The sequence below is a fragment of the Pteropus medius genome, unplaced genomic scaffold (genome assembly GCF_902729225.1).
Source record: "Pteropus medius unplaced genomic scaffold, Ma_sr-lr_union100, whole genome shotgun sequence".
NCBI classification, from domain to species: Eukaryota; Metazoa; Chordata; class Mammalia; order Chiroptera; family Pteropodidae; genus Pteropus; species Pteropus medius.
In genome coordinates, this window is record NW_024345481.1 from 447,828 (window position 1) to 475,788 (window position 27,961).

The following is a 27,961-nucleotide window of genomic DNA, read 5'->3' on the forward strand; positions in this document are numbered from 1 at the left end:
TTTAGTGATGGTTTGTTCTCCAGGAACAAAGAGTGGTCGATCAGCTATCCTATCAGAATAGAGATTTTATTTTAGCATTTTCTCTCTATATAAAATAGCTGCTGCAGTCAAAACCTTCTATCAGCTATAAATTCATAAAGATTATCTGGCACGTGGATCAAGGCTGCTTCTATTATGGTAGATATTTCTTTAATACATCTACATTCTCTCACATCCTGTGACTGTCCAGCAGCCTGAATACACACAGACTCCTGTGCACACACTCTAACACACCAGCCTCTTTTTGCATTCACGACACTATGACAATATGGTTTGTCATATTTCTGTTTATTTGTGTTCATTTGACTGGCAATATAAAAAACTTTCTATTGTTGGTATAATATTGGAAAGTCTTATACCCACATAAATTACTACTATAAATATTAAAGAGCAGTAAGCACTAGAGACACACAATTGATAATTCAAAACAGAATTGAACTATCTTTTTGCTTTTATAATGTGAAACATAGTACAAATGAAATCTTAGCTGTTTGCTTTGAGAGATTTAAATATACTCTCTGATCCTTGGTATTTCCTAAATTCTTTACACAGTAACAGTAAATACCTAACTGTGCAAATTCTAAATTGCTCTTTGGCACATTGCCAGGTCGACTATAAGGGCTCGTTTTGATGGAACAACATGTTCTGAACTGGTTCTGCAAAACCTCTAATTGACTTTGATATAAATCATGTCTCCTCTAATTTGAATCTTAATCAAATAGAATATGTTATATGGAGTTTGAATACAATTAAGCTGAATTTAGTTGTAATGGATTCCAAGACTGTTGATTTAAATATCGACTAATTCTGAAGATGGCCATCAATGGATTTACAATGTAATATATTCAGATTTTGTTGAACTTAAATATGTTTATATATGTTTCAATTCTTTTATTTTCACATATTATTCTCCACAATAAAATAAGAAAAAATGAAACACCAAATATCCACAAATAACATGGAATGTCGAACTGATATTCTTAAATATCATTAGAGCCACATCAATTTCTGAAACAATATTGCAGGAATAGAATAACTAGTGAAATTTTAGATGATGGATATTAACATGCTGTAATTTTTGAGGCATGCAGTAAATAGTTACCAAGTGAGTGGAGGTCACATGCCTAATCCTGGATACTTTGTTTACCTTAAGAAGAGTTTGAAACTATGGGAAACAGAGACAATCGAACATTGCTTTTTTTCTCCTCCACTTCCAACCCTAAGGTACTTGCTTCTCTTGAGTCAGAAAACTGTGAAACCTGCATGGTATTGGTGAGGCAGACAGCTCTGTGGAGAATTAGAAGAGGGAACATATGAATGGATAAATAAAATGTAGTCCATCCATGCAATGGAATATTGTTCAGCGGAATACTACAACATGGATAAACCTTGGCAACACTATGCCTAGTGAAAGAAGTCAGTCTCAAAAGATCATCTGTATATTGTATGATTCTACTTATAAAAACTCACTAGAATAAGCAAATCTATAGAAACAGTAAGTGAATTAGTAGTTGCCTAAGGTGAAGGCAGAAGAATAGAGGGTTTGGAATGATGGCTAAGAAATTTGGGTATTTCTTTTGGGGGTAATGTGAAATTTTAAAATTTGTTGTAGTGATGTTTACACAACTTTGTAAATATACTGAAAGCCATTGAAGTTTACACTCTAGATGGGTGAATTACATGGTATGTGAATTACATCTCAATAAAGCTGTTAAAAATAATGTTAAGGTCATGTGTACTATTTCAGATCTTAGATTCAAAAAGTAAGTTTTTCATTTTATGTCACAATCTAGTTTAAATCTAATATAAAACTTGACAAAGAATTTTAAAAAATAGGTAAAGCTGATGTCACTTATGATAATGTGTGAAAAATTTATAAACAGATATAAGCAAGTAAAATCTAGGTATGTATAAAAACAGTAATAATTTTTAACAAAGCAGGGAATTTATGGAGAGGGAGGACCAGAAATTCTTTAACCTAATCCGGGGCATCATAAAATTAATAGAACAAATGATTACCGTGATCAGGTTAATTAAAATATCCATCACCTCATAAAGTTGTTTTTTTAAATTTTCTTCATGATGAGGATACTTAAGGTTTATTCTCTTAGCAAATTTCAAGTACACAGCACAGTATTAGTACCTACAGTCACCACGCTGTGCATTAGATCTCCAGAACTTATTCATCTTATAATTGAAAGATTGTACACTTGAACCAGCATCTCCCCATCCCTGCATCTCCCAGTGCCTAGACTTTGGTCACTGCTTTAAATACATACATTGTAAAATTTAAATAGAAATAATTTTATTTGTCAACTATACATCAATAAACCTAAAACATTTTAAATAACTATATGTACAAAGTATGTACAAAGACTTGTACATGAATATTCACAGCACCTTTATTTATACCAACCCAAAACTGGAAACAATATAAATGTTTCTTAATAAGTCAATGGATAAAAAACAAACATTATGGCAAAGATCCTTACACTGGAATACACTGCTAATAAAAAGTATACTATTTATACACAAAAAATGGATGAGTATCATAAGCAGTATGCCGAATGAAAGGAGTCACTCTCAAAAGGCAAAATTAATTTTTAGTGACAATTGTCATACTAATAATTCACCAGAGATGGGTGTGCTTGCCAAGGTTGATTGACTTTACCAAGAGGACTTTTTGGGAACATAAAAATGTAGTGTATATTGATTGATTATATGAGTGTATATATTTGCCCAAATTCATGAAATTTTTCACTCAAAAAGTGTCCTTTATTGTATAATTTATAAACTATTTTGATATTTCCTTTTTTTGTGGAATCTTTAAAGTCAATTTCACAGTTCAGTCAAAGTTAGCATTAAGAAATGATAACAAGTTAGTCGATATAAGAACTTCTATGAATATTATTAACCTATGGGTTCCCTTTGTATTGAGATATAAATTATATATTATATTGAGATATAAAATAAAAAACCTGCCTCCCATTTACTACTTACAACTTCCTATATTTGTAATCTGCCTTATTTTTCTAATAGTTCTATTCATCATGTGACAGATATATTTTATTTATTAACTTATAATGTCTCCACCTCTATAATGTAAGCACCTCAAAGGCAGAGATTTTTGTTTGAATTAAACATCAAAGAGTTCTATCATCAAGATTAGCCTGGCATTTCTAAATACTTTTAGACTATTTGTTTAATGAATATTTTCTTTTTCCTCCTTTAATTTCATTTTCTAAAAGGATGGTAGCTGAGCAGATATTTTAGAATATTAACATGACAGTAATAACAACATCTATTCTTAATATTCATGATTATAAAAATATAACACAAAACTTTACACGTAAAAGTTTTGTGTTATACGTAAAACTAAAAGAATACTTAGTTGAAACTAAACTATTTTGATATTTCCTTTTTTTTGTGGAATCTTTAAAGTCAATTTCACAGTTCAGTCAAAGTTAGCATTAAGAAATGATAACAAGTTAGTCGATATAAGAACTTCTATGAATATTATTTTTTGGCTGACTGTATTTCACTTTATCAACTCAACCATCTATATTCCTCTTTCGATCAGATTTTCAGGATGTAAACAGAAAGAAATTTCACTCTGATAGAAAGAGAAATAGAAAAGACCTGTCAGTGAGGCTTGAGGACAAATTTGTGACTTTCATTTCCAGAAACTCAAGAGGCAAGAGAACCACAAAAAAATAAATACTTTCCTTCAACTTTCCTTTACTAAAGAGTGGGAGTACTTATGACACCCACTGAAGCACAGAATTGTTGAATCACATAGCAAGATGACTCTACAGGTCATCTAACTAAAATTCCATTAAAATGCTTTCGTTAATTCCTGGAATATCGTGAGTCCTGCAAAAACTGCTACCTACGATGTGACATTCTCATACAGAAGGCCACTGCCCAACCCATTGTACTGATTTATTAGTTTCCAATTACTTATGAAATAAATGGATTGTCTAGTAGAACTGAAGACTTCAGCATTAATTAATAAAAACAAAACAAAACTGTATTTCGGTTTTCTGTATTCTAGGAGGAGTTGACTTATGAGAGTCTGCAGTACTTTAATAGAAGACAACTTGTTATTATGAAGGAAAAGCCACTCTCACAAGGGTTATGTGCTTGTCTGAGGGAGGATTTCTTATTTTTTCTCATGCTGAGGAGAGTGGCCTGCCCAGAGATCAATCGAATGAATGTCTTAGGGAAAATTAATATACGATAGACATTAGACCCATTATACTTAAAGATAAAAAGGAGATATTTCTAAGGTGTTTTCAAAATGTGACTTTAACACTAAGAAAGGAAAAAAAAAATTGAACTGGTGAGGGTCAGTCAAACCTCTCTCCTTAGAATCGTTTCTTCCTAAACGCCCAGGGCAGAACAGTTTTGAGGGGAATTGGCAGGCCAGTCAGCGATCCCCATGAGCCCCAGGAGGAGCCTCGCCTCCACTGTAAAATGTGAGCATCTGATTTGGACTATCCGACTGTATCAAAAGTCAGCTCCTCTTAAAATACAGCAAACTGAAATACAGTTTTGTTTTGTTTTTATTAATTAAAATCTTGGTCTTCAGTTCTACTCGACAATCCATTTATTTCATAAGTAGTTGGAAACTAACGACTCAATACAGTACTTTGGGCAATGGTCCTCTGCACGAGAATATCATTGCTGTAGATAGTAGGTGCAATTCTGTTATAGAAAGAGACTGCTGGGAAGACCAGTAGGACCCCCATGTGAGAGTTATAATGCATTTCTCCTGTAGAGAAAGAAACCACATTATCCTCAGTCTTTGATGAGTTTCCTATGTTGAATTGTGTACTGTGAAAGACATCCTGCATTAGTCAAAACAACTCTGAATTTTGAAATACGTTTTGCTTCATTTAATATACATTTTATTTGCCACTGGATTCCATATCTATTCATTTCCCCTTATCTCATTCTTAGTATTTTATTTTTGCTTTCACTCTTTTAGTATGTATTATTACTTATTAAATCCTGGTCTTCCAAACTTTCATAGCTCTACTTTACATCAGAATGTTTATAGCTCATTTTCATTCAATTTTCTTAATTGCTCCTGTTTCTCTGAATTCTCTAATTGAATTAGACCAAATTCTTCAGCTTTCCAATTCCAGTATAATAAAGAACTCCACTGATAACTTTCTTCTCAAGCCACAATACAAGATACCCAGCCTTCTGAGGTTTATACATCTTGTTGAAAAATATACATTTCGTTGAAAATATACATTTTGTTGAAAAATAATTACTAGGCCCCCTTCTCTCTCTCATCTTCATGATCGGCACAATTATACATCCATCTGCCTCCACCACTCACTCTTTCTTCCCAAATAATTCCCATACTTCTCTCTTCTTCGTTCACAGAGTTAGTTTAAGCCTTCATCTTTTCTTACTTGGACATAAAATTTCTCTTCCTCCATCTTCAACTCTTTATAATCTTTCAATCTGACCTGAGAATGATATTTGTAATAGCTTCGTCTTATTTCATTATTCTCTTGTGTAAAAATATTAAATGAATCTTTGTATTTGGAAGAAATATCTCAACTTCTACATCACATCCAAGCTACTTTAAAATTGGATACTTGCACAGTTCGTGCCTTAATTACTCCTTATATATAATTTCCAATGCACATCTTTTAAATATCAGGAAATACGTTGGCTCTCTCAGGTCTTTGTGCTGACCCTCTTCTCTCTGCCTGGAGTACTGTATCCTTGGCTATATCTTCTCTTCACACTTCTGCTTATCCTTTACATCCCACCTGAAATAATTCCTCCTCTGTGAGATCTTTTTCTTTAGGCTCCACGAAGAGTTACATACACACTTTCTCATCTAAGTCACTTCTCCATGCTGTACAGAAATGCAGTCCTTCCTAAACAGAAGTTAAATTTGATTAAACTACAATTTTTAAAAATAATATTGGAAAACATTCTATTTTAAAAAGAACGATTTCCGTGTATAACCATGCCACCCTGAATGAGCCCAATCCTGTTTGATCTTGGAAGCTAAGCAAGGTCAGTCCTGGTCAGTACTTGGATGGGAGACCACCTAGGAAGACCAGGTACTGTAGGTGTAAAAAATAAAAAATAAGGGATTGTAAGCTGACAAGGTCCTTGCAACCTGTGAGGTCAACCAAGGGTTGCCTTGCAAAAAAAAAAAAAAAATTTTTTTTAAAAAGAACAATTTCCTATTAGGAATATCCTGCAGGAATATCCCATTAGGAATATACATGTTTAGGAAAGTCTTGAAGGATCTTGAGATTTGCAATCCTTTATTTTATTTATTTATTTATTTTTATAGTTATCTAGTTATCTGATTGCCAGATTTATCTGTCTCAAAATATAGACAAAATGTTAACAAGTTTGTGTTGCTATTTTAAAACATTTTTAATGTAATAATACTTACTGTTGGGTTAAAATAAGTCTAAGAGCTGGATGGAATTTCCAGGGCACTGCTGGTATTTTAATTAGTAGCTGATATTTTAATTATCCACACCTCTTAAATGAAATTCCTGCGCAAGAATCGTACGGTAGACTATGAATGAGCCATTTATCCATATAATTCAAGTGCACGTTTGTTAGTGGTAGATAGTTTCAAAGACCTGGATATCCTTCAATGGAGATAAAGGAGATGTGATTTTCAGAGGGATGGTTCTAAAAGCTGTTAAGGAGAAGCCGAGAAAGGCCAAGAAAGGACTCTCTTACTTAGTGTGAGGGTAGGTCCCTGAAATAGTTAAATCTGAGATGGTTCACTGATTTTCTAGGTCGATAATGCACAAGAATCTGTAGGACAGCTCTGCTACTTCTCTACTGCCCCTCCCTCCAAACACACACTGAAGTGCATATCTAAAGAATGTTTTATTAAAAATTATATTACTATTCGCATGACTAGTTGAATATAATGGAAAAACACAGAACTATTAATCGGGACCCTTGAATTCTAGTCCCTGGTCTGCTATTTACCAGTTCTATGTCTTTGGCCAAGTTAATTACAGTTAATTTTCTCAGTTTTCTTAATCTCCCAAGTGAAGAGGATAAAGTTTGCTCTTTTTCTACAGAATCATTGTGAGACACAAATAATAGAATGCCTCCAGATAACTTGGTAAATGACAAAAGTGCTGCACCAATGTAAGGCTTACTATTGTTAATGTGCCTGGTTAGTTCTCATCATCCTCCCCCACCCTTCCCTCTGTGAGATTAAAGACATCACTCTCCTTCCATGACCTGCAGGCTGACAACATGAGGCACTGTTACTCCCTCTTCTTCTCCCTTCCATCAATTCACCCATCACTCCTTTCAGTTAGGCCCGAACAGTACTTATCAAGTCATTTCCATCCCAATTCTTTCTGCTCCCCAGCCAAAGCTTTTCCAGGCCTCATTATTTCCCTGACAGGCTGCTGGGAGGTCTTTCTGGTGGTGGGTCTTCTTTGTCCAATTCTTTTCTACAAATTTATATTTCTATCAGACAACATACAAACTCCTCTGGCTGGCATTCAAAGTCCAGCCCAGTTTTACCATTTCCAGCCATTCGTATTGTATTCGTGCTAACGGGCAGTTCCAATAACCAATCTCCTCACTTTTCAACAAACATTTACCTTTTCTGCATTAACTCAGATTATTCAGTCTGCTTGGCATGCCTTTCATCTCTTAAGCCCTATTTCAAATCCCTCCTCCAAGTTTTCTCTTAGTTCTTTAATTATAACAGAGCTTGCCCTTCCTCTTTCTTCCAATATTCTCTGTGTTCATTATCTATTGATGTATAAAGCACAACTCCAAGAATTAGCAGCTTAAAATAGCAAACGTGTATTATCTCACACAGTTTCTGATGGTCAAGGATTAAGGACCAACATAGGTGTCTACTTCTAGCTCAAGGTCTTTTCTGAAGTTACAGTCAAGAATTTGGCCAGGGCGCAATCACCTCAAGACTTAACTAGGGCTGAAGATACCACTTCCAGTTGAACTCACATGGCTGTTGGCATGAGGCTTCCATGTTTCCTTACATGGGTCTTTCCTGAGGGACATGGATTTCCCCAGACTCAGTGGTCCAAGAGGAAGTAATCCAAGGGGAAGACACAACAAGCACTCAAGATGACAGCCACAGTCTTTTTATCACCTAATCTCAGAAGTGAGATACCATCATTGTTTCCATATGCTATTAGTCACACAGACCAATCTTAGTGTGATGCAGAAGGACATGAACACCAGGAGGCACTGATCTTTGAGATGTTGGAGGCAGGGTACCACATTCTCTTAGCACATCGTTCTGTGCTCATGACAGCACCCTTTATTACAGCACTCATCATTCTTCTCCTATGGACACCAAACACTTTTCTTCATTGCACGCTTACATCATCTGGAAAACTTATTTATGCAGAAATGGTGCCCATTAAATGTTATTTTACATGAGTTCATGTCCACTACGTTTAAGATTCTGAATTATTTATAGCCTTTTGTTAAGAAACTTGAGATCCTGAGTTTGATTTTCTCTGAGGGCTAGTGAGTCATATGCTGAAACCGTATATATTACTTGTACCCTAAACTTGGAAACCCATATTCCAAACATGTGTCAATGTTAACAAGATAGGATGTGAAAGATATTTGGATGGCATTAAAGTCATTATATCATCATAACTAAATTTAGTTAAGAATATGTGCTCTATCAATCTACTGATAGTGGTTAAATATGCATAGTTGTTTTTATAGAGAGAATGTTGTGCATGGCTAATTTCAGTTTTAAAAGACTTGTGTTCCAAGATAAACTCCCTTTTGACTTTAAAAATTTGCATGTTACTTTCTACTTTCGTTACCATGAAACAAGTTTACCCCAACTTTAAGATAGACATAAGAGTTTCTCCTGAAACTGAAATATCTAAGGAAGATTATAATAGACAATGTTTGTAAAAGTAAGAAAATTAAATATTTATTCAAGATGAAACTTAGCTAAATTAAATAATTATATATTCATCACTTTAGACATTTTAAAATAAGTTGAGAGAGGGCTGCTTCTCCACCTTTCTTCTCCATACTTCCATTTTTCACCAATAGCTCTAAAAACTGACTTTTCGACATCCTGTTTTAAAGATATCAGCTCTTCCATCTAGGATGTAGATCCTATTTGGAAACTAGAAGTTAGGACAATTGAAGAAAGACCAATTTCATGAGAGTTAATAGCTGCTTCTTCCTTCATCCTAGGAAATTTTTCTACACATTAGGTGAGTTCAGGATAATTTTCTATTTTTTTAAAATTATTTATTATTATTTATGCCTACAGCACCTGGTCTTCCTAGGTGGTCTCTCATCCAAATACTAACCAGGACCGACCCTGCTTAGCTTCTCAGATCAGACATCAAGCTTGTTCAGGGTGGCATGGCCATAGACCATGGACTATAGCTCCACTGGGGCACAAATCCAAGACCTTCTGCGTGTAAAGCAGACGTGCTAACCGCTACACTATGGAACCACGTCCAGGATAAATTTTAAAATATAATTCCAAGTCCTCTAATAATGACCAATTAGATCAGAATCCCCTGAAGGAAGACCCTAGTATCATCATTTTCCAAAGATCTCAGTGGATTCTAATATGCATCCATCACTGAGAATTACTAGGGGATAAAATACAGAATGGCAAAAGACATCCAGAAAAAAAGCAAAAAATAAAATGTATTTTATTTTGTGCTCAGCAAGTCACAGAATTACAATTCTCCTAAACTCTAAGAGCATACTTAGATTGTTAATATGTAAATGAAATGTTCTCTTCTTGAATAGTAAATCCAGAGCCATAATATTCTTGTGGTGGTGCTTTTGACATTAGTGTTTTTCATATTTAAATTATACATAATTACAAATATTGGATTTATTTTCTCATACGTTTCTCTTTCAAATTATTGTACATTTTTTATTAAGAGAAGGCCATACCTATTTTTCTGGCACTGATTAGCAAAACAAAGAGCAAATCTTGGACTAAATTTCATGTATCCAGATTAAGAGCTTCTTTTTTTTCCCCCATTACATTGCAGTAGTCAGTAATACAACTGATAATATATATTTTTGTAATATAACACTCTTTGTATGTGTGCATGTGCACACTCATGCATGTGCTTCATTCATGTGTGCAAGGAGGGGAGAGGGAAACCAGGTGTTCCTACAGATACTCATACTGTCAACCAAGAAAATAAGCAGAATCCATTGAAACCTTCTATAATTAATCACTTTAGAAATTGCTCTCAGACTAAGCTAACTCCTCAAAAGACTCTCTTAGCTTCTCAGCAACCACTTTTGACATCATGTCTCTGAATATTCAGGTTTATTTTGTATCTGTTAAAGGATGCAAAGGGAAGGTTATCTGTAATCTTGTTTAAGGAAGACTCTATTTTTAGTACCTGTGAAGAGATGCTTCTATTTATTAAAAAATAATCTAGAGGAAACCTGATATTTTTTTGCTTCTTATCTACTATCAATTACAGTAATATATAATTCATAGTAAACTAGAAATAAAATAAACTAAAAGGATACTTTAAAGTTCAATATAATTTGAGAAAACATGACCTTCTAGAGAGGATGAACTTAATATCAAATGCCAAGTCTTTGACTCCATATAAATTTCTCTTCATTAAAATGTTAAAGCATAGCACATCATAAGATGAAAGCCAAGGTTCTCTTCATTACCAATACCCTCCTGTTGAGTATTTGGGAACAAATTTTCATTGATGCATTTGATCTTTTTCAGATTAAATTATTCTCTAAGTGAACTAGATGAAAAATGAATTATATTAAAATTAATGCTCTTCCTCATTTTCAAATATGAACTATGATAACTTCTAGTTTAAAATGATATTCTCAGACAATAATCTTCTGTTTTAAGCTCTCTCTTGCTATATAGAATCCACTGAATTAAAATTGAGACCAAGGTTTGCAGTGAGCTCAGTTTGGCTTTATAACTTAGGAGAAATAGCTAAGGTATATTACATACTTTTGAGCAAATTTAGTGGGCAAGTGTGCACAGTTTTTATTATATTTTGTTTTCTGTTTTACTGTGAGGAAAGACTTTTTAGAATGTCTTTTGTAAACAGAAAGAATGTATGACTTCATTAAACATGTGCTGTGTGCCGCATGGCTGTGGGAACACTGTGCTGGGAGTCTGAGAATTAGGAGAGTATCTCTTCCCACAACACTGAGTGCCTCAGCCTCGGGGGCCACACCTAGTACAGTAGATGGTACTCAGATCTGAGAATTTTGGATCTATAAACTGGATGGTTAGGTCTTTCATTCTCTTCCAAATGTAAAATTACACTGAAGTTATACAACACTATGTTTTAAATCCTAGCCCGTATTCAGTTGCAGTTCAGAGATAAACTCTGATTATGCTACTGTTTTGACATAAAGTGATTGTCAGCCCAAATTAACATAATATTTAGAAATATTTTTATATCTCTTGGGAAATAAAACCTGCAATACAGACACCTCTGAAACAAAAATACTTTGATCTTATGATTTTCAAACTCATGCTATCGACTGTTGGCAGAGAAATGTTGACTGACATATACTAAAACATTTAAAATAATTCTGTTTCAGACAGCTGTAGGCTTTGTTCAACTGACTCAGAAAGGAAAAAATGTGACGATAAATAAAATTTTAGTTGTTCCCTTATTTTATTCAATTTGCAACAGCACATTTCAAAGAGATACGTGTTTATTACATTTAGTACCAACAAAAAATCAGTGGTAATTAATGGGTTTGTATAAATGGCAGAAACTCATTTTTACTATAGTTGCAGTCTCATATTCTATAGAGAGGAGGATTGAAATTTGAGTTGCATAGTGCCCAAAGTAGTGTTGCAAAAACAATAATGATTTAGAAGTTTCCAAATTCTACTAAAATGTTATTAATTTGCTCATAAGAGTTCATTGGCAGATGATAGAAAATATTCTAGGTAATTTAAGGGCAAAGCAATGTTTATAAAATTATTGGAAGAATCATAGAAAGAGATTAAAGACTGGATTTCCAGAAAGGATTCCTGGAACAATCCTGGCGATTGAGCTACTCAGATTAAAACACTTTAGCTGAGCTCCAGATTATAACACTTTAGCTGAGATCTCACGGTAAATTTGCAGCCACCAGAACTACTGGCATCCACTAAATCAGAAAAAGTGTTGTCCTGCACACTAGGTTATCATTTCTACTTCAAGGGCTATGCAAGGGTGTTAGAGCAATAGAGACTAAAACAAGTATAGGTATCTTTGCAATGCATTTTGGGAAATGTAGTTTTTAGTTTTATAGCCTCTAACACATAGGGACATCCTAGAAAGATATTGGAGTACATGTACAGTGAGCCGGTCGACCACATATGCTTCACTGAAATTTATTTGTTTGTTTGTTTGTTTTTAGGCAAGTTAACCCTCGTTGACCTCACAGATTGCAAAGAACTTGTCAGCTTACAATCCCTTATTTTTTATTTTTTACGCCTATAGTACCTGGTCTTCCTAGATGGTCTCCCATCTAAGACCCAACCCTGCTTAGCTTCCGAGATCAGATGGGATTGGGCTTGTTCAGGGTGGCATGACCATAGACTGCTTCACTGAAATTTAAATCTGTTATTAATATCATGCACCTACAAGCATACAAGGTGATCACGAAACATTCAAGTGTGATTTGGAAAAAAAAGCATGATTTTATTTTTAACTTGGCAGTTTTTTTGTTTATATCATAACTGTATCATGAGAATAAATAATTCTAATACTTTTAAAACAAATAATCATCAATGTCTATTGTACAAATGTATGGATATTAATTTACATTACCACTAATGTGATAACAAATGTATTGACGAAATTGTAGGCAAATTTTCTTATAAACATTTTTTTTTTCAGATAGCCATGAACTCTTTTTAAAAAGTGTCAGCTAATATATATGATTCCTGTTTATGCAAATGAGGATCTTTAATATTTATTATTATTATTGCAACTAAACTAAGATTTGGCAATAATTTTAAGATGATATTTCTCAGCAGGAGCTCAAATAATAATTATATTGTCATGACTTCTAAATGAGTGTGTATTTTTTTACACAAATAATTCAGTGTCTCATCAAGATGTAAATCTAAGATTATCAGAACTTTCTCACTGCAAAGTGTCACTTTAGAATTTAAAAATCTATTTGGATGGTCACTAAGGAAAAATTAAATGATCAAATGACATAGCTTGCTGGAACTATATGCAAAATCATCTAGTGTTAGAGTTTCTGTGATGAAAGAGAAAGTCAACATATCTATAATTTTGAACAATTCTTGGTAGATGGGTAGAATATTCTGTTTAGCCTGATATTTTCTATGTCACATTTCTAAACATCTAAGTAACATAACAAAAGATATCTTGCCTATCTGATTACATTACCAAAATAAAGACTCAGATGAAAACTTTTACAAGTTTCAAACAGATTTTCAGGATTTTTTTGCATGGCTATGTGTAGCTAGCTTAACATCATCATATGTAAAAAGGATTTAGCAGTTATGTGTGACAGCAAGTGAAATATAAGTCAACAATATGATGAGTGTGACCAAAATGCCAAAGCAACATTGACTGAATCAATGCAAGTACAGTATTCAAGATAAAAGATATGGTGCCTCTTCCTTACATTGCATTGTTCTGTTAACATTTGGAGAAATAATAGGACTGTAAGTTTTGGGCTCCACAAATTAAAAATGATATTAATAAACTATACTTTAGACCAAAGAAAGTAACTAGGTGGTAAATGGTCTTCAAACCATACCATACCTATACTGATTTAACAAAGAGTAACAGACCAGATTCTGAGTGTAATAGATCAGATTAAGAGAAATTTAAATATTCAGTCAATATTGAGTAACTTCTCAAAATTAGAACTTCGTTGAAAACTGAATCTTATTAAGTATTGAAATGCTGATCACTAAATTTACAAATACTCAAATACCTTTAGAGTTATTATATAAGGAGAAAGTTAGGTTAATTTTTAAAATAGCTTCCTAAGATTCTGAGATTCCAGCTCTGATCACCCACATCACAACCCATTTGCTCCGTATGAGACAGATAAAATAGTTACCATATTTGCATCATCTTTGCTTTTACAAGCCTGCACTAGACAGGCTACCAGTAACATATACCTCCAGCCAACCGAAGATTAAAAATAATACTTTTCCATTATTGTAACAATTTTTTTGCCCTGGTTTTGATAATTGTACTATGGTTATGTTAACACCAGGGGCAGCTGACCAAAGGGTATCCTAAACACTTTTTATTACTTTTGCAACCCAACCGTAAGTCCAAAATTAATTCAAAATGAAAATTAAAAATATAGTAAACTTTCTCCCAGGAAAGTAACTTTTATATACACAATTAGTTGGATTTATAATGTCTAACATTATTTTGTTTTCATCCTTGTTTATGTATCTCTAGCTGTTATGTGTCATGTGCACAGATTATTACTATAACATCATTTTCTTCATTGTTTTATATAAACATAGTAATTTCTAAACTGTAAGCTGATTATACTTTGAAACGAATAGGAAATGAGATTGATTTCCAGGATTTTTTATGTTCTTAACAGAACTTCCTAAGCAAGTACCTACACCTGAGTCCATACCCCAATTTGATCCCTCTCCAGAAAGAGATATGGGAGGGAATGGGAGAGCTAGGGGTTAAGGGAGCAAACCGCCAAAACCACTGCAACCCCATTCCAGCTGTCATTTTTTTGTTGTTCTCTGAGAAAATATTGAGAGTAGGAGTTTTGCATAAACGGGGGGATTTATTGGAGTATTTGGGGGAGCAAAACCTTGAGAGGTGAAGAATACAGGACTTGTATCCAGAGGTAGAAATGATGCAGTTGTCTCAGAAGCTCTGGGGGCTGGGATGACCTTCAAAATTGAGATGAATTGGGCTTGGCCTTATTACCTCATATTGATCGGTCATTGGAGATGTGTGCACCTAAGGGAGGTGCGGAAGCCTTGGAACTATTCAGCTGAATGCCTCATCAAAGGGTCTGTCGCTGGGAGAGAATGTCAGCCCAACGGGGAACTCTCAGAGCAAACCACAGCATATACTGCAGTTCATCTCCTGCATGGCCTGGACCGACTGCTTCATGTAATAAGTTCTGCACAGCTCCTCAAAGATTCTGATTGTTCTCTTTTCATGGATAAATGTGCAAGAAAAAGGTTAGGGTGAAAACTTCGGCCCCACCACAGCAAGGCTTCCAGGACACAAATGGCTACCCATCATGTTTCTCCTCTACTAGCCTCTCTGGCTTTCCCTCACACTCAGCTAGCCCCTCTTTGGGTGACTTATCTGGTACAGTGGCCCTAGAACTATCTCTGTGAAAGCTGAGCTCTTGACATCATGGCTGCTACAGTTGTCCTTTTATTGTCAAAACTGGACAAGAGAGGAACAGAGCCTCACTAGTGGGTCAGTTGGGTGTGAAATGCATTCTTCCCAGATCCCTCCTCTTTCGTTACAGCTGGGAAGAAGGTAAAGAACAGGTGCTTGCAGTATACTTCTAGATCTATTTTAAGTCTGTAATAGTCGAGGAATTACTTATTGTGAGTCTGTTAACCTTAAGAAAATACATAAGCTCGGTTAATTAGATGAAAGCGGAATGGGTGCAGACAGGGATATACTAAAGCATCTGTGCAAAACCCAAGGAAAACTCACTCATTTTTACAGGTCCAAATAGGACCACGAGTCATTTCTAAAATACTGCACCTCTTTTTCTGTATTATTTAATCACTAAATCAGCAAGTATTATGTGATCACTAAGCACTCAGGGATCCCAACACTGAGGAGTTAATCAAAGAGCCATACACAACAATTCTACTGTCTTTGTGGGCAACCTTGCAACGAGGAGAGTCCAGAGTTTGGGAGGTATCTTAATACGTTTGTTCTTCATTAATATATTATTTTAAAATGTGCTATTGCTCAACAGTTATATAGTTTCTAATAAGAAATATGTGACCTGGAAAGAGATGATGAAAAGGGAGAAGTAAAGATTTGAGATAACAATGTGGGGGGAAAAAATCAACATCAGACTAATGATGTGCTACATACTTTATAAGCATTACCTGATTTTCTTCTTACAAGTAATCACAGATGTGCTTTTATTATTCTGACAGGATAGAACAAGAAATTGCCATACATTTATTAAGTAGCAGAGCCAAGTTTTGAAGTCGGCCTTTACTTATTCTCAAATATAAGAAACGAATAATTAAAAATGCCTTTTTTATCTATACCTTAATTGTAAATTTCAATTTTTTCCACTTTATTGTAAATTATAAGCCCAACATGAGTCAAGAACTTTAAAAGATGTATTGTCTCTTAGGAGCAGACAGGGATCGGAAATTTTATAGCCTAATTAATCAAGCCCTGAGCAATCTATACTTGACTTTAGCTGAGATCTGTGGGAGTAAGTGTGTAGTCTGCTGTGTACCAGGGAGACACAGAGGCTTTATTATTTTTTTTTTTTAAGCCCAGACAGTCCCACAATGAACATGATTATTTTCATTAAGGAATCCCAAGGAGTCTGTTCTCAATCTCTAAATTTCCTTGGAAATTCCAACAGCTATCGTTCTTCAGAACCTCCAAAATTAAATCGTAAAGTATTGGATTATAAAATTCACGCAGTGTGAAACGTTTGTTTCTTTATAGCAATTGGGTATTGACTGTATTATATTTCTTAATTTAAATAGGTTATTCAAATTTTAAGATTATGTATTTAAAATATGGTTATTAAATGGGCTGTTGAAACATGATGGAGAAATGAGTTATTTTTCTTTTATTTCATGATACTTAAAATAATTACATTCAGCACATTCTAGGCACTTTTGGAATGATTTCATTTAATTTTAAATTTATTTTTTGTTTAGATTCAATGCATCATCTTTAGACACAGCTTCTCCAAGCCCACTTTCTTCTCAATGATGAGATAGCATAGCCCAGTGCAAAGATCTGGAGTCAGAGAGACCAGATCTAGAAATTGCCCAAGTAGTGTAGGGAGCTGTCTTTAGGTGAGTTACATATCTTATCTGAGCTTTATTTACTTTAGGTGTGAAATTAAAATACCATGCATACTTAGCAGGACAATTTTCAAGGGAGCAGAGATGATGTTTATAACTTGACAGACACATAATTTGTATCCAGTAACATGATGCTACATAAATGCTACACATTAATGTCTATGATTCTTTTCTTAAGTCACTTTACATCATCCGATTATGTTGATAAGACTAATGCTAGTCATTTTTCATATTTTTCTTTTGTCAAATTTAATAACCACAAACTTAGCCGTGTAGAGCTAAGTAACACCCTTATTTTCCCCTCTACCTTACCAAAAACAAAAACAAAAACAAAAACAAAAACCCCACAAAAGAAACACTGTCTTAAGGAAAAATAAAATTTGTTTTAAGATTCTTTGGAGCATAACCTACTTTTTCCAGGTTTGTTTATGTTACATCAGAATGCTCTTTTCCCTAAAGTCCCTTCACATTGTATCTTGTGCTTTAAAATTTGGTTCTCCTGCTATCTCTTGTATTGGTGGCAGAAATAAGGGTCAAATATCCCATTTACTGCACCCCTTAGGATTGCTAATCGCTGTCTCACCATTACTACTTTATAACTATACGTGATTGGGCCTAACATTCAATTCCCACAGTCTTGTGCTCTCTTTATTAAAACATTTCCAAAATTCTTGAAATGTATATTGACTACTGTTTGAAGTTTGGCTCTCCTTCTCCATTGCCTAATGGTTACTGACAATGCTACTTCACCAGCCCAGAAATAACCTCCCAGTTTACTATAGTGCTTTCTACTTTAAGAGTGTGTTTGCTTACATTATTTCCATGTGAATTTTTAAAGTATGTAAGTGATTTTAATTATTTTCCAAACTCCCACCAATTCCGAACCTCACAGAATTTTTATAGGTGATTACAGAGGTACATTCTGCACCACTGTCATGGAGGGCTGTTAAATGGTGCCGCCAAGGAATTGGCAAGTGAGGTGACTGCACACATGAGTAATTACTTTTTAATTTTGACTCCAAGCCAGAAAATTTTGTTCATGCCAAAAGGGCTTTAAAAACAACATGCTTGCCAGCAGCCGGTGTGAAGAATAATTGCTGATTGTTACAGATCAATAACATCCAATTTAGAGAGACTGGGAGCTATAGAATCCCATAACCATTATCTCATAAAACATTTTCGAGGAAAGAACAACATTTGTAGTAGGTAATGAATTAAAATTCAAAATAACAGGGAAGCAAACATTAATAAGAAATAAGTAACATGGGGTAGAAACTAGAAACAGTCATGCCTGACTTAGATGTACAGTTAGACGCAAACTGGCACAGAACTAGGATGCACTGGAGACGTTCGTATGCCCTTTCTCTTGAATAGTTTGTTATAACTAACTATGTGAAACTCAGAAGCTATTTAAAGCTTAGAAATGGCACAGCAGGTATTTTGCATATTTCAAGAAATGTTGCGTGTTTCAATGCAAGTGTTTATTCACAAACTTCTCACATTCTGCTTTCTCCTCCCTCAGTCATCATGTGTTATATACATTAGGGCTTCCACTGACTATTTAGCATATCCTAGGCTTAAACTGTGTGCATGCATATTTCATCTTCTTTTCATAAGATGTCACAAAATCTCTCTTCATGTATGCAAATTCTGCAGTTGTTACCCATATATTGTGAAACCTATGATTCTCCCAACTAACCTAGAAAGTAAATAGATATGGGAGAGAGAAAGATATTTGAGAGAGTTGTATTCTGCATGATAGGGAGCTAGTGCAGTTTCTAAGAGTGTGTCCAAAATGTGAAGGGTTTATTATTAATTTAATCATGGGCTGAGGAAATAGGGAGGCTTTTAGGGAGAATGAGAAGATAATTCTTGAAGCATGCTAAAATTTCAGATTCCCAGTTATTCTGCTTAATTTGTCTTATGGCCACAAATAAGATGACAGTTAATATGCAATGAGGATACAAAAGAAAAAACATATTTTAATTGTTAAAAGTAAAGGATACCTTTAATATCATTTGAAAGCATTTAACAATACTATTATAATATAGTTCTAGAAATCATCATTACGATTTTAAGTGAGAGGTAGAGAGATATAGTCAAAATTTTTAATATTTGTTTATATAACTGAAGTTAAGAGATTACATATTCTTATGTGCTGTAATTGCTTTAACTTCCAACATAAAATTTAAGGTAAAAAAGAAAATGTTGAATTTCTTTAGCAGTCATGCATCTCAGAGATATGATCGATCCATGGCAAAAAAATTTTTAAAAAAATACAGCCTTTCTTATTTAGATAAATGTGTTCTGAAAACTTTTTTTTATTAAGAAAGGCCCTGGAGTTTAAAGGATCTTCTAGGCTCTTGTCTCTGTTTCCTGCAGAATCCTAAGAATTCACAAGGATACAGAAATTATTCTGATTATTGAACTGACAGATACAATTGAATAGAGCGACTTCCATAAAAAATGTATGTACATGGGGTGGCAGCCACAAAAGAGTAGGACAAATCATATATCCATAGCATAATTAGTACACATTTAGATTTATTGTGTTCCCTAATGGATTTATATCCTGAAGTTAAATCATATATGATTGTCAAAGACCATGTTAATAAAATCAGCCACTATGAGATTGAGAGAGGTTCAATTCCTAGTGCTTAAAATATCGTAAATCAAAACCTGCCATATGTTGAGTGTATATCAGGTACACATTTTAGTTAATCTCTCTAGATACTTACCATATAATATTTAATAACAGTCATTTGTTTGGCAATCTTTTATCACTGTCCCGGATAATCTTTTGTTAATGAGTTATATAACTCTGTATAACTTATCTTTCTTTCAAAAATTTTCATTCATAATTTCCGATATTGATTTAAAAGAAAATTTCTCAAACTGAAATTAAATAATAAAAGCTGATGAATGGTGGCATGTCAATTCTGAGATATTAATAATGCTAGAGATATAAGAATAAACTCACATGCTAGTGACAGCATGTTTTATTACATCATTTTTAAAAATTGCAGTTATATCTAGGAAAAAGATACTTAATCATTTCAATTTACCCATTGGTATAGCACATAAAGTTAAGAATACATGAATTTCAATTTGTACTATTTATGGTTTTAATTTAAAAATGAGTATTGCTTTTAAGTTACCTTAGAATACAATTACAAGTTACTCACTTTCATTTTGATTCATAATAAATACTCATAGCAACTGAAGTGTTGTATGAAAAGCATTCTGTTAGAATGCTGCTTCTATAAAAAGAGATAAAATGCAATCACAGAAAACTGGAAGTCATTGTAAGGTCATATATTTTATTTGTCCCCTAATGATGGTCCATGAAAGCTAACTAGTTAAATACACCCCACCAGGGCAGTTTTTTAAACCATGAAGAGCTTGGGCCCACTATGAGAAACCATTTTTTCCTAAGTCATAAGTGGACCCGAAGGACTTGATACTCAAGAAGGAAGTGGCCCTGGGCATGCCCTGAGGGTATCGCCTGAAAGCATGTAAGAAATCAGAAACTCAGGCCCCTCCCGCCCTAGACCTGCTCTAAAAGATCCCCAGGCAATTCATATGCACATGAAAGTTTGAGAAGCAGTGATCTAGGATGCTGGGTTTGTTATTGTTGTTGTTTGGTTGGTTTTGTTCTATATTGTTTTGCTTTCAAAACACACAGGTGAGCTTTATTCATAATTGCCAAAACTTGTAAGTCTTTCAGTAGGTGAATGGATAACTAAGCTGAGATCCATCAGACAGTGGAATCTTATTCAGTGCTAAAAAGAAATGAGCTGTCAAACCAGGGAAAGACATGAAAAAACCTTAAATAAATATTACTAAGAGAAAGAAGCCATTCTGAAAAGGCTACATACTGTGTGATTCCAACTATATGATATTACGGAAAAGGCAAAACTATGAAAACAGTAGGAAAAAAAAATCAGTAGTTTACAGGGGTGAGAGAGAATAGAGAGAGATGAATAGGAGGGAGCAAATTTTTAAAGCAATGAAAGTAGTCTGCATAATGTTATAATGATGAATAATGTCTTTACACATTTGTCCGAACCCGTAGAATACACAACACTAAGAATGAACCCTAACACATACTTGACTTTGAGTGACTATGATGTGTCAGTGTCAGTTCATCCTTATTAAAAAAATGGACCATTCTAGTGAGCGATGTAAATAATGGAGGAGGCTATGCATGTGGAGGGGTGGAGTGGGTAAAGTATGTGGGAAATCTCTGTAGCTTCCTCTCCTTTTTGTTGTACACTTAAAACTGCTCTTAAAAAATAAACAGGCTTTAAAAAGAAATACCAAAGTGGTCCAAGATTTCAGAACCACTGATCTAATTCAATTTCTCATCGTTTTCTGATCTTTGATGATTAGACTATAAAGCGACACAATTTGTCATAGACCAGTTGAACTCAGAGTAGCAGAGGATTAAAAGAATTATAACGGGAAGATGTTTTCGTGCTTACTCACTTTATCAATGTATTTTTCTGGAATAGCCTCCCAGAACATGAAGTAGGGCCAAGCCAACTAAGCACAGACATTTCTGGGTGAATGGACAAAGCATCAGGCAACATTTTGCCGAGGAATATGCCACAGAAATCAATTACTAAAAACTGTGACTAGAGCTAACTTTGAGGAAATCACAGGCAAGGATGAAATTTAAATTTCAGAGGAAAAAAATGCTATTCTTAAGTCAGTAGACCTAGAAAAACGTAGATTCTGGCCTCAATGTGTTGAGAGTTATTCCAGACAAATAAAATTAATACAAATGATCTGAGTGTGTTTAAATAGCAACTGCTAAGTTTTTATATGAAGAAATATGCCATTGTGGTGAAATAACACCAAGTCATCTGTTTTTTAATAATAATCTTTATATATTAAATAACTCAATCGTCATTCCATAAATAAATATCCTTATTTATGGAATTAAAGATTTCATCTGAACCTGATTGATTTTATTTTCTGCTTTTCTAATTATTTACCTTTGGTAAAGAAATAGCAAAAGGTCATGAAAGTTTTCTACACATGTAGACAAACCATTTTTAACCGTTCTTTTTACAATAAAACCTGTCTGCTTAAAGAAATTGAAGAAATTTTCCTAAATTTTTCAGGAGCGGACCAATAGCATGTAAAGAAAAACAGAACTCGTAGGCTTTTCTGGGTTAACAGGCAGACTTGGCAGGGACACCCACGGGGTCAATGGATATGAACTGGATTTTAGTGACTTTGTGTGAGCTCACTGTGAAAGACTGAAGATGAGGTCTCTGTGTCAGGAAGATGATATAATTGGCCAGGGGCAAAATCATTGTAAGAAATACCAAAGAGAGCCAGCAAAATTTGGATGAAGCAAGAAGAGAAATGCAGAACAGATTATCACAGAAATAACAACCTAGCCACATTGTATTATTTGTTCATGTTAGAATCTTACTAAATACCCTTTATAATTTTATAAGTGATTATGACAATATAGAGGATGCACATGTTTGTACTTGTGTATCTGAGTATGTGTGTTGTGTGTGTACACACATATATAAGATAAACATATAGGGAAACAATTGTATTTTTTTTGGTCCATGAACTTATATATTCAGGCAACAAATATGAGTCGATCAGCGATAATGTAGCAGACAATACATGAGGGAATGGGAATCAAGTACAAATGATACAGGCTCCCTGCCATTAAATACTTTACATTCTAAAGAAAAAATAAATAAATAAAAAGGAGAATTCCGAAGAGAGTTTAAGGATTGAGGTTGAGGCACATATAAGGAGGGTAAATAGGAAAGGTGAGGGTTTGGGGTCATGGGGCGGTGGGGAAGCGGGGTCCTGTTTAACAAATATGTCATATGAGAAATGTACTCTGCATTGGATCTTTAAAGATAAAGTGTTCACTAGGACATGAGGGTGTACAGGGTCAGTGGAGAAAATTCCAGAAGCAGGAAACTTGGACAAGTCACAGTAGTCCTCCCTTTATTCACGGATTTGCTTTCCACATTGTCAGTGACCTGCAGTCAACCACGGTTTCAAAAATATCAGATAGAACATTCCAGAAATGAACCAATCATGTTTTAAATTGTGCCCCAGTCTGAGCACCTCCCTTTATCTCCTCATGCTGGCATTGCGTCATCTCAAATCATTACAAGAAGAAGGGCGAGTGAGCACTGTAAAGATATTTCGGGAGAGAAAATAAAAACATATTCCCATAACTTTCATTACCGTATATTGTTATAATTGTTTGATTTTATTAGTAATTGTTAAAATCTTACTGTGCCTAATTTATAAATTAATCTTTATTGTGGGTATGTACATTTAGGAGAAATATCCACCAGGGGGCTCGGGAGGCATTCCCCATGGATAAGGGGGAACTTCCCTAGCTGCCCTTCTATAAAACGAGCTGAAGATTTGCTTTATATTTTCAGGATAAGGTTTGTGAAAACGGAAGAGAACGACTTTCTAGACTTTTAATTTTTTTTCTGGTGACAAAGAAAGAAATAAAAAGGCTTTCACAGTTTGATGTCCCTCTCTTCAAAGATAAGGACAGAAGAAAGGTCATCCTGCTAATACACAGAAAAACTAGACAAGGTTTTGTTGTCGTGGCTCATTTGGGATGCTTTTATTTAGTTAAATTTTTAGAGTTAACCAGCTCTAACTGGTATCTCTATAATAGTTTTGCCCCTTGTTCATGTATGGCTAATATCAGCCGCATTACCAGGCAAGTAACTAATATACAGAAAAGCATGATTAAATGAAAGTCTTTTCAAATGTGCAGACTCTTTGAAAAGCCATTCAAAGAAACGGCTCAATTTATTTCTTCCAAGATGTGAGCTGGAATCGAAGCCACTCTGCTGCTTCTCCCTGGAGATAGATTTTTCTAAGCCTGTAGTTCAGATCAGTCAATGTGATTATTTCTCCTGCCCAACAAAGTTGCCTCCTGTTCAAAGTTACGCTGAGTAAGAAAAATGTTCTTTGTGCTGCCCAAGTATTCCACGTAAATAAAGATAATAATCATGTTTTCACCATAGTGGATTGATTGTTTCTGTCATTCTAAAGGAAAAGAATCGAATGAGAACTTCAAGCGGTAACTTCACTAAAAATTTCTCAGATTTGGCTAGATGCCCTTTCAAATGGATAGAAGGGTCTAGAAGAGGAATATTGTTTTTCCTAATGAAACGATGAAGACCGCTCAGCTTAAAAACACAGGAAAACATTTTTAAATATAAAATCTTTCTTGCTGAATAATAAAATGTGCCCTCTTTCTTTCCTACCAGAAGTACTGTAAACTTGTTGAAATGAGACAGAATACAATGTTATTCTCCTATTCCTTAAAGCCTGATGACTTCACATCCTGATACTGCATGGAAAAAAGGAAGGTTAAGTAATTTTGAAATTGCCCCATTTGGTGAGATATTATCAATAGAATAAAGGAGGCCTGAAATATCAAAATAGCAAACATATCTTAGTCAAAATTTCATATTGATCTTGACACCAGAGAAGTCTGGTTTGCTTTTTCTATTCTTTTTTTTTTTCCCGAGGAAACACCAGAAATAAGAAACACTTATCCAAATACACAATTTTCCCTTGAAAGCCACTTTCACCTTCTGTATTCAAAATCATTTTTACAAAGTGTTAAAAAACTAGTCTATAATAAACCTGTATTTTTCTGTTGCTGTCACTTTTTTGGGGTCTATTGGCTGTTTCATCATTGCAAGTGATTAGATAGTTTAAAAACCAAAGACATTAACAATTCCTTACTATACCATTTCAATTTCTCAGAGATCATTTGTCATACACAGTTTAGTCATACACAAGCAGAACAAAACTCAATCTGATTTCTTTTGAATGGGAAACATGTAACAATTTTGATGTTTCATACCAATGAATTGCCACTGTCATCTGAAAGTATGTTTTATTTTCACCGTTGATGTGGTTGAGCAGAAAAGAGCAAGGGTCTCGAGTTAAGGGACCTGAACTAAGTCCCCTGATCATCTGTGAGAAGCAGGCAAGGCATTTATTTACCATCTCTGTGGCTTGGTGACCACATCAGTCAAATGCAGAAGTGAACTAGATAATTTTTAAGATTTAAAAATTCTGCAAAGCTATACTGTTATGGTCCTTTACATTATTATTGTTATCATTTAAGAGCTCCACACTTCTATCAGAAATTTTAGAAAGCAAACTGTATATAATCCTTCACACTCAGAACACTGTAATATAGAATGTGTGATATTTTTAATGATTTGAGGAAAAGAGAGAGATGATTTCTTAACTGAAACTATAGCCTTAGCTATAGTTATAAAATGGGGCTCGAGCCTGTTAATGGGAGATTAAAGCCTTTTGTAGCTTCTAAGACTTGATGGTTGGTTCAGGGAAGGGCACATAGCTTAGCTCGTGGCAATGGGAATAGAGCGTGGGTGTTGCAGTAACTGTGGCAGCAAGAGGAAGGAAATTATTGATTGTCCACATGAATCGCATTGTATAATGTGCTTTAGATATTTGGGATTTTACTGAAAGACTTTAGTTTCATAAAAGGTAACTAACATAAGGTCTACTCTGTAGAAGAGCAGTATTTTCCAATTGCCTATATATAAAGGTTAACTTTACCGAGAGAGATCAAATGGCCTGTTTTCCAGAAGAAATTACTATTTACAGCTAACACATATTAGTGCCTGTACTAGTTTGCCAGGGCTGCCATAACTGGGTACCACAGACTAAGTGGCCTAAGCAACAGAAGTTTATTTTCTCAGTCCCAGGATGCTAGAAGTCTGAGATCAAGGTGTCAGCAGGGACCATAACAGAGAAATCTGTTCCAGGCTTCTCTCCTTGGCTTGTGGATGAGCATCTTCTCCTGTGTTTTCCCATAGTCTCCCCTCTATGTGTATCTGTGTTCAAATTTCTTCTTCATAGAAGGACACTAGTCATATCGGATTAGGACCAACCCTAATGACCTCATTTTAATTTAATTAAGTATTTAAAAAACCTATCTGCAAATACAGTTACATTCTGAAGTACTAAGGTGAGAACTTCCCCATATGAATTTGGAGGGGAGCACACAATTCAGTCTGTTACAGTGCTTAACAAGTGCAAAGCACTTTCCAAAGAACTTTATGTACATTAACTCATTTAACTGTTACAACAACCCGGTAAGTTCTATTATTACTCAAAGTGAAGATAATGATTGCATTCCTTAGGATGGCATCAAACTCCTTGCTATTTGTTTTCTCACTGTAATATCTCATTACTCTCTCACTAAGACCCTAGGCTCTAGCTATATTTTTATGTGATATTAAATAGAGAATCCATATATTTCTATGACAAATCTTTCTGCATGCCATTAAAGATTATAGCTTCAGGTACAAATTGAAATGATAGTACTGTATTTTTTATTATTATTATTATTTGTTGAAAAGAATGAAAGCTCCAGGTAAGCTTTTGATTATTAAATATTTTTCTAATGAAAAGAAAACAAAAGAATATCTTGTGGACTGTTAAGAGTGAACATACAGATTGTAGTTAAAAGGATAATGCGCCGGTTTTAAGGCATGAACTTTCTTCAGAATCCTGGCAGTGGAATGACAAAAAGAGTGGAATATTGTCACAAAAGGAAAGTAAACAAGAACAAAAGCCACACAAATAAAACCCACCCTCATCTTTCTCTCAGAGCAGCCTACCTAATTATATCAACATTATCATAACTGCTTGAAGAAATGCTAGGAGCACCAACAGCTTTTCAAAATTATAAGAAAAGAAATGCTCATCGTTACCCATTAAATTCTATTCAGTTTTTTGTTTTCTTTTGTCTTTGCTCTGAAAAAGTAAAGGTAGCTTCAGTTCAACAGAGCAAAACTATTGGTCAGAGAAATAAAAAACCATTGTAAACTCAGTACAAAGTAATTTTTGTTCTTTATTATAGCTTTTTAACTAGACATAATGATATGACAACTGGGAGAGGATACTTGTAACTGGGAGAGGACACGTGCAACACATTACAAAAAGAACACTGATATGAAGAAAATATAAATAAGTTTGTCAAATCATCACAAAAAAGCACAATGGACAAATGATGAAAATAGATAATTATAAGGAAATGGTAATTTAAACATATGGTCAAAAGATATGTGCAAGCATACTACCTAATAGTAGTCAGGTAAATTTGAAAGAAAAAATGTAGCATGATATTTCATCCATTTGATAAGCCACAATCTTTAAATTTGAGACTATTGATTAGGCTTCAGGGAAACTGACATTGGTTTCAATATAAGGAGACAAAGTCATTTTGGTGGGCAAAATCAAAGTTCACTAAAATTGAAAATGAGCATATTCTATGATTCCAAAATTCCTCTTTCCTCTAGATAAATATTTCCATTTTTATATTTATTTTAGTCTTGTATGTAGTAATAAGTTTTAGCATAACTTAGATTCCTATCACAGGAGAAATAACTAATTATGACTCTCAATGTCCATATCATGAGATTCTACTTATGAAAAAAAAATTAAGTAGATTGCTTACGAATCAAAACAGAAAAGATAACTAATATGTGCTGTTGAGTGAAAAAACTCCAGTGCATTGGCAAGAAAGACAAAGTGATGAGATTACAATTTAACTTTACTAGATAAAATATATCCAAGAAAGTAGAAAAAATGACATTACATAAAAAGTATGACAGCAATGAACGCTAAAATAAATATATAATATAAAGGATCACAAAAGTCAAAATTTGTTTCTTTGAACATACTAGTTAATTAGGAAAATTTCTGACAATATTGCTAAAGAAAAAAGAGAGAAATCACAAATAAACCATGTAGGTTATTAAAAGGGAAACATACTTAAAGATAAAATAGAAA